At 50.6% G+C, this 8,640-nt stretch overlaps 1 protein-coding gene across 4 annotated transcripts in view; it reads left to right on the top strand.

Moving 5' to 3' along the window:
* Nucleotides 1-3,472: 3,472 nt before the first annotated feature.
* LOC145360855 (EVI5-like protein) overlaps nucleotides 3,473-8,640 on the top strand; it is a 301,896-nt gene continuing 296,728 nt past the window's right edge. For all 4 annotated transcript variants that reach the window (XM_080216329.1, XM_080216327.1, XM_080216328.1 and 1 more), the window contains exon 1: nucleotides 3,473-3,665. The gene's annotated coding sequence lies outside the window, so the exon portion shown is untranslated. The remainder of the gene's footprint in view (nucleotides 3,666-8,640) is intronic.

Below are 8,640 nucleotides of genomic sequence, written 5' to 3'. Positions count from 1 at the left end.
AATTCAGAATGGGCAACAAAGAGATCACAGACCAGCTGAACAAATACCTTGGATCTGTCTTCACTAAGGACACAAATAACCTTCCAGAAATACTCGGGGGCATGCATTGGTGATCATTTTCTAGCATGGTATAGTGTCTGGAAGAGTTTCAGTGGATTGGAGGGGAGTTAATGTAACCCCAATTTTTAAAAGAAGGAGGGAGAGACCACAGGGAATGATTAGCCTGACATTGGTGGTCAGGAAATTGCTGGAGTCAATTGTTAGGGATGCAATAACTGAGCATTTGGAAAGCAGTGACATTTGTAAAGGAGCGGTCCAAGTCAGCTTGGATTCACAAAAAGAAAATGGTGCTTGACAAATCTTCTGGAATTTTTTGAGGATCTGACCAGTGGAGTGGGTAAGTGTGAACCAGTGGATGTTGTGTATCTGGACTTTCAAAGGGCTTTTGACCAGGTCCGACACAAGAAATTAGTGAGTAAAATTAAAACTCATGGCAGTGGGGGTTGTGTATTGACACGGATAGAGAACTGGTTTACAGACAGGAAGCAGAGAGTGGGAATAACTTCTCAGAGTGGCAGGCAGAAACTAGTGGGGTATCACAGGGTTCAGTGCTGGGGACCCAGTTATTCACAATATACATTAATGATTTGGACAAAGGAATTAAATGAGATATCTCCAAATTTGCAGACATCACTAAGCTGGGTGACAGTGCACGCTGTGAGGAGGATGCTAAGAGGCTGCAGGGTGACTTGGACAGGCTGGCTGAGAGGGCAAATACTTGGCAAATGCAACATAATGTGGATAAATATGAGGTTATCCACTTTGGTGGCAAAAACAGGAAGGAAGATTGTTGTCTGAATGGTGGCACTTTAGGAAAAGGGGAAGTGCAACGTGACCTGGGTGTTTTGGCAGAACAGTCGCTGAAGATTGACATGCAGGGACAGCGGATGGTGAGGAAAGCTAATGGCAAGCTGGCCTTCATAGCCAGAGGACTTGAGTATAGAGTGAGGATGCCTCACTGCAGTCATGATGTGGAGATGCCGGCGTTGGACTGGGGTAAACACAGTAAAAAGTCTTGCAACACCAGGTTAAAGTCCAACAGGTTTATTTGATAGCAAAAGTCACTAGCTTTTGGAGTGTTAGCCCTTCGTTAGGTGAGTGACGAAGGGGCAGTGCTCCAAAAGCTAGTGGCTTCTGCTATCAAATAACCTGTTGGATTTTAACCTGGTGTTGTGAGACTTCTCGCTGCAGTTATACAGGGCCTTGGTGAGGCCACACCTTGAGTGTTATGTGCAGTTTTGGTCTTGTAGTCTGAGGAAGGACATTCCTGTTATTGAGGGAGTCGAGTGAAGGTTCACTGGACTGATTCCTGAAATGGCCGGTCTGACATATGAGAAGACACTGGATCGGCTGGGCTTGTATTCACTGGAATTTAGAAGAATGAGAGGGAATCTCACAGAAACATGGAAAATCCTGATGGGACTCGACAGAATAGATGCGGGAAGAATATTCCTGGTGCTGGGGAAGTTCAGAAGTAGCGTTACAGTCTTAGAAAAATGGGTAAAGCCATTCAAGATTCAGATGAGGAGGAACTTCTTCACTCAGAGAGTTGTGAACCTGGGGAATTCTCGACCACAGAAAGCTGCTGGGGGCCACTTGGTTAGAGATGTTTATGAGGGAGCTGGGCATGGTCCTTGTGGCTGAAGGGATCAAACGATTTGGAGAGAAAAGGGGGAGTGGGATACTGAAAGTGCATGATCAGCCATGATCATATTGAATGGCGGCACAGGCTCGAAGGGCCGAATGGCCTATTCCTCACCTATTTTCTACATTTCTTTAGTTGATCTTTCTCTACATCCTAGCTACGACTTTAACACTACATTCTGCACTCTTCCTTCTCCTCAAGGTACTCTATGAACAGTATGCTATGTCTGTATAGCTCACTATACTTTTCACTGTATCCCAGTATGTGACAATAATAAATCAAATAAAAACAAATCCTCTACTACTTCATCCTCACTCCCTCCATACTCTCTCCCTCCATTCTCACTCCCTCCATTCTCTATCCCTCCATCTTCTCTCCCTCCATCCTCACTCCCTCTATTCTCTCTCCTCCATCCTCACTCCCTCCATCCTCTCTCCCTCCATCCTCTCTCCCTCCATCCTCTCTTCCTCCATCCTCACTCCCTCCATCCTCACTCCACCTATCCTCCCTCCATCCTCTGTCCCTCCATCCTCACTCCCTCCATCCTGTCTCCCTTCATACTCTCTCCCTCCATCCTTGTCCCTCCATCCACACTCCCTCCATCCTCTCTCCCTCCATCCTCACTCCCTCCATCCTCTGTCCCTCCATCCTCACTCCCTCCATCCTCACTCCCTCCATCCTCTCTCCCTCCATCCTCACTCCCTCCATCCTCACTCCCTCCATCCTCTGTCCCTCCATCCTCACTCCCTCCATCCTCACTCCCTCCATCCTTATCCCTCCATCCACACTCCCTCCATCCTCCATCCCTCCATCTTCTGTTCCTCCATCCTCACTCCCTCCAACCTCTCTCCCTCCATCCACACTCCCTCCATCCTCACTTCCTCCATCCTCACTCCCTCCATCCTCTGTCCCTCCATCCTCACTCCCTCCATCCTCTCTCCCTCCATCCTCACTCCCTCCATCCTTGTCCCTCCATCCACACTCCCTCCATCTTCTGTTTCTCCATCCTCACTCCCTCCAACCTCTCTCCCTCCATCCTCACTCCCTCCATCCTCACTCCCTCCATCCACACTCCTTTCATCCATACTCCCTCCATCCTGTCTCCCTTCATTCTCTCTCCCTCCATCCTTGTCCCTCCATCCACACTCCCTCCATCCTCTCTCCCTTCAACCTCACTCCCTCCATCCTCTCTCCCTCCATCCTTTCTCCCTCCATCCTTGTCCCTCCATCCACGCTTCCTCCATCCTCTGACCTCCATCTCACTCCCTCCATCCTCACTCCCTCCATCCTCTGTCTCTCCATTCTCATTCGCTCCATCCTCTGTCCCTCCATACTCTCTCCCTCCATCCTCACTGCCTCCATACTCTCTCCCTCCATCCTTCCCCTTCCATCCTCACTCCCTCCATCCTCTGCCCTCCATCTCACTCCCTCCACCCTCTCTCCCTCCATCCTCTGTCCCTCCATCTGCAGCATCAGCACCACAGCAGCAGGCGCCGCCCTCTGATTGGTCAGTCCCCGTGTCAATCACAGCCGATTGTTGATGCTGATTGGCTGATTGACGGCCAGGCCGCGCTGCATTCCGATTGGCCGAGGCGGTTCCCCGCAGCGATTGGTGGACCTGCCCGTCACTCAGCGGAGCTCTGTGCTCCCAGTGGATGAAAGGCGAGGAGAGGGGCGGGGCCGCGCACTCTGATTGGCGGGCGGCTGCTGTCGGTGACGTCAGGCGGGAGCCCCGCCCTCTGCTGTCAGGGTCGGACGAGGGGGAGAGAGAGAGAGAGAGAGACCGGCACAAACCCGCACCGGCAACCGGGAGAGAGCCGCACCGCGACCGGCACCGGGAGAGAGACCCAGACCCGCACCCCAAATCGGCACAAACCCGGGGGACCCGGAGAGACTCTCTCACAGCGGCATCGGCAGAGAGAGAGAGACTCCCTCAGACCCGGAGAGACACCGGCGGCAGGTACAGCCGGGAGAGGAGCGCCGGCCCCGGCGGAGGATGGGGGAGAGGGGGGTGGGGGGGGATGTGGGGGGGGGGTGGGGGATAGGGGGGTGGGGGGGGGGTGGGGGATAGGGGGGTGGGGGGGGTGTGAGAGGGGGGTGGAGGATGGGGGAGGGGGGGAATGAGGGTGGAATAGTGGGCAGTAGGGAAACTGGGGGGGAGGGGGGTGGAGGGGGTGCAGAATAGGGGAGCAGGGGGTGCAGGCGAGGGGAGGAGAGGAGGGGGAATGAGGGGTGGAATGGGGGGTGTGGGGAGAATAGGGAAGGAGGAGAGAGTGGGGGGGAGGGAAATGGGGTAGGGGGTGGATTAATGGGGAGGGGGCAGAATGGGTGGAATGTGGAGGAGGAATGGGGAGGGGGGATGGAGGTGGAATAGTGGGGAGGGGAGGGGAGGGGGTGGTGGGACAAGGGAAGGGGAGGAAGGAAGAGAGTAGGGTAGGGGGAGGGAATAGGGACGGAGGGGGTGGCGGAGGCAGGGTGATGGTGGAGGGGGAAGTGAGGGTGAGTAGGGGAGATGGAGGGGGAAGTAGGGAGAGGGGTGGGGAGTAGAGGATGGGAACGGTTTGGGGGGAGTGAGTAAGGGGAGGGAGAGGGCAGGCAGAGGTGGAGATGTGAATGGAAGGATGAGTGGGGGAGGGAGGGGAGGTAGGGAAGGTTATGGTGCAGAGAGGGATGAGGTGTGGTAAGGAGTGTTGGTGAGGAGAGGGTGTGACTGATGGTTGTTAAGATGGGGGTGAATGTGGGTGGGTGGTGACTGGGCATGGTAGATATGGGCTGATCGAGGGATGGATAAGGGTGAATGTTAATTGGTGTGGGGTGAAAGGGATTGGTAGAAGATGGGTAGAACGTGATTGTGCAGAGTCGAATGTGATGGGAGGTCGTGCAATGGTGGTCAGAGGAGGCTGGATTCAGAATGGGACAGAAATCCAGACCAGGAAATTCCTCTGGACGTTGTCTAGAAATTTGCTGTTTGCCTTGTGAAGGATTGAACAAGGCAAATCCAGGGAACAGCCTGTCATAAAACTGGCAAGTAGGATGTTGGCATTTATTGCAAAAGGGCTTGAGTATAAAAGTAGAAAGGTGTTACTGCAATTCTATAGGGTGTTGGTGCAACCACATCTGGAGTACTGTGTCCAGTTTTGGTCTCTGTATTTGAGGAAGGATGTGGTGGCTTTAAAGGCAGTTCAGAGGAGGATCACCAAATTGATTCCGGGGATGAAAGGGTTGACGTATGAGGAGAGATTAAACAGTTTAGGATTACACTGGCTGGAGTTTAGAGGGATGAGAGGGGATCAGATGGAGGTATATAAAATCCTAAAAGCAAATGTAGACCAAATGTTTCCTCTTATGAACCCTACAGTGCAGAAACAGGCCCTTCGACCCACCGAGTCTGCGCTTACCACAATCCCACCAGGCCCTATCCCTATACATCTACCTGTTAATCCCTCTAACCTACACATCCCAAGACACTAACGGCAATTCTAGCATGGCCAATCAACCTAACCTGCACATCTTTGGACTTTGGGAGGAAACCCACGCAGACACGAGGAGAATGTGCAAACTCCACACAGACAGTGACCCGAGTCAGGAATCGAACCCAGGTCCCTGGAGATGTGAAGCAGCAGTGCTAACCACTGTGCCGCTTATGGGGCAATCTGGAACAAGAAGTCACAGGTATGGGTTGAGATTTAAAACTGAGATGAGGAGGAGCTACTTCTTGCAGAGGGGGGTGAATTTGTGGAACTCGCTGCCCCATAGCGCGGTGCGGTCTGAATCATTGAATGTTTTCAGGAGGGAAATAGACATATTTCTCACAAAAAAAAGGGATATGCGGAACAGGTGGGGAGGTGGATTTGAGACAAGGGAGAGATTGAATGGCAGAGCAGGCTCCAAGGGCTGAATTTGCCTATTTCTGCTCCTAATGTCTATGCTCCTCTGACCATGCATGCGGGATGCCTTTATAATCAAAAAATGTTTGAAGGGGTTTCGTAGGGGCATTGTGCAACACTGAGAGACATGAGGTGAGAAGATTTTGGTCAAAAAGGAGTCCCTTAAAGGATGAAACAGTGTCACAGAGCTTCAAGGCGATCTTAGGAATTGAAGGTACAGCCATCAATGGTGGAGCAGTGCTTGAAGAGGCCAGAATTAGTGGAGTGTGGATATCTCCGAGGGTTGATGGGCTGGAGGAGACGACAGCAGTCGAGAGGGATGAGGCCATGGAGAAATTTGTGATTTGAGGGTGAGAATTTTAGAATTGAGGTGCTGCTTAACTGAGGGCCACTGTCGGTCAGTGAGCACAGCAGGTGACAGGGGAAACGGGATGACGTACAGTCAGAAGATCATCTCGGGGGCAGAAATGCCCTCTGGTTTTTGCCAGCTGCAGGGAAGAGGGATGGAGTTGTCAGCTAGGGTATAGGGTAGGAGTAAAGGGCAATGGCTTCTATCTTCCGAGAATTAATTGGAAGAAATTTCTTTTCGCCCAGAGCTGAATGTCAGGTTAGCAATCTGGTTTAGCAACAGCGGAAGAGTTGGGTGAGATGGTGGTGAGGTTGAACAGGGTGTCCTCAGTGGATGTGTGAAAACTGTGGCTGAGGTGGTCAAGGTTTGAAGGTGGATGTCAAGGTTGAATCCTTGTGGGATCCCAGAGGTAAATGTTGTGGGTGGCCCATGAGGCTGCAGGTGGGTAGAACTCAGAATGGGAATTTCTTCACCGGAATCTCCCAATTTGGCGGAGTCAGGATTTAGGGAGAAATGGATACACCAGTTGTAGATGTGCTCAGTAGAGGACCCTGTTAAAACCCACCCAGCGTGAGGCAGTACAAAAACAGAAAATAGGGCAAAATTTCAGCTGGCCTGACAGCATCTGTGGACAGAGAATGGAGCTAATGTTTTGAGGCTCGATGACCCTTCTGAGGGAAAATAACTCGGAGTTTTGGGGTAAGAATATGAGCCATGAGACTATTTTTTTCAAGATAGTGCTGGAGCGAGGTGATTTCTCGCAAGCTGTACCCAGCACACCTTCGAATTCTATCTCTTACTCTCATTCTACCTTCTCTATGAATGGCATGCTTTGTTTGTATAGCATGCAGGAGACAATAGTTCTCACTCTATATTAAGACATGTGACAATAATAAATCAAATCAAATAATGGAATTTCTCCACCAAAGGGTCAGCACAGATGTGATGGGCTGAATGGTTTCTTTCTATCCTGTGTTGGTTTGTGATTCTCAGCCCGGACAATTGCTGGGTGTCCTTGCGTCTGATAGCACCCATGGAGAGCACCAGCCCCTCAACAGTGGGTGGCCCGATGGCACAGTGGTTGGCATTGCTGCTTCACAGCACCACGACCTGGATTCAATTCCCATAACAAAATGGCCATAAAACATTAGATAGGGGTCATGAGTAGAGAGGTGGACTGGTGGTGTTGAGATGGCGGCGTGGGCTCGTTGGGCCGAAGGGCCTGTTTCCCGGGCTGATTTTGTTCTTTGTTTTGGGTTACTGTCTGTATGGAGTTTGCACATTCTTGTGTCTGCGTGGGTTTCCCCTGGGTGCTCTGGTTTCCTCCCATGCTCTAAAGATATGTGGGTTAGGTTGATTGGCCAAGCTAAATTGAACATAAGAATGTAAGAAATAGGAGCAGGAGTAGGCCATCTTGCCCTTCGAGCCTGCCCCGCCATTCAATAAGATCATGGCTGATCTGAAGTGGATCAGTTCCGTTTTCCCGCTTTCTCCCCATAACCCTTAATTGCCCTGTCTATCAAAAACCTATCTACCCGTGACTTAAATATATTTGGCGAGGTAGCCTCCACCACTTCAACTGGCAGAGAATTCCAGAGATTCACCACCCTTTAAGAGAAGTAGTTCCTCCTCAACTCCGATCTAAACTGCCCCCCCTTATCTTGAGGCTGTGCCCTCTAGTTCTGCTATCCTTTCTAAGCGGGAAGAATCTCTCTACCTCAAGCCTATCCGTCCCCTTCATTACCTTATATGTCTCTATAAGATCCCCATTATTGCCCCTTAGTGTCCTGAGGTACGTAGGTTAGAGGGATTTGTGGGATAAATATGTGCGGTTATGGGGATAGGGCCGGGGTGGGATTGTTGTCGGTGGAGACTTGATGGCCAAATGGCCTCCTTCTGCACTGTAGGGATTACAAGGAGATTTGTTTGGTGTAGACGTACTGATTCAAATGAAGGTTTGCCTGTGACTGTTTGTCTTCCCCGCTCCCCACCCCCAAAAGCGGAATGTGTTTCCAGCATTGTTTATTCATTCATGTTCGTTTGTGCCCAGCGTGGCCAGTATTTACATTTCAAACATTTCCTCAACTTGCGTCCAAACTACATAACCTTGTAATTCCTTGTGTCTGTGCGTGTGTGTCTGTGACTTGCAGAGCTGCTTTCCCATTGGTGGTGCTTTGGCAATCCAATTTTATTGGATTATTTCAAGTAGGCTTCGAGGGAGCGTAAAAGGGAGGTTATAGCTTTAGGTGGAACCTCCTGGGATATGTGCTTCCTCCAGCTGTATTTGGATAGGACTGAGTGCTCCGGAGAAGCAGTTTGCCTATCTTTATTTGGCGTGATCTGAAAGGTTAACCAGTCGGTGCCCTTTTCCAGGCTCTCAGTGACGGGCTATAATATATTCCCAGCCACTAATGCTTTATATAGCTTCTTGCAGTTTTCATTTGTCCGATTAATCCTAGGAGTGAGCTGCTTGCTGAATTAAAACCTCTCAGCCTAAATAAAAATGGCCAAATCCTCCCCTCTTGATATTTTCAGGAGAACCTCTGGTTTGCTCCCTGTGTAAAAAGTCTGACAGCACCAGGTTTAAGTCCAACCGATTTATTTGATAATAAACTCACTAGCTTTCGAGGTCTCCCTCTTCTTCAGGTGAATGGAGAGTTCTGGCCTCAGACAGAGTCACCGTGTCCCAAAAAAGAGTG

Source organism: Carcharhinus amblyrhynchos, chromosome 33, assembly GCF_965287045.1.
Source record: "Carcharhinus amblyrhynchos chromosome 33, sCarAmb.v2.hapA, whole genome shotgun sequence".
Classification (NCBI taxonomy): Eukaryota; Metazoa; Chordata; class Chondrichthyes; order Carcharhiniformes; family Carcharhinidae; genus Carcharhinus; species Carcharhinus amblyrhynchos.
The sequence above is the reverse complement of the archived record's forward strand: the minus strand, read 5'-3'. Positions and strand labels throughout refer to the sequence as shown.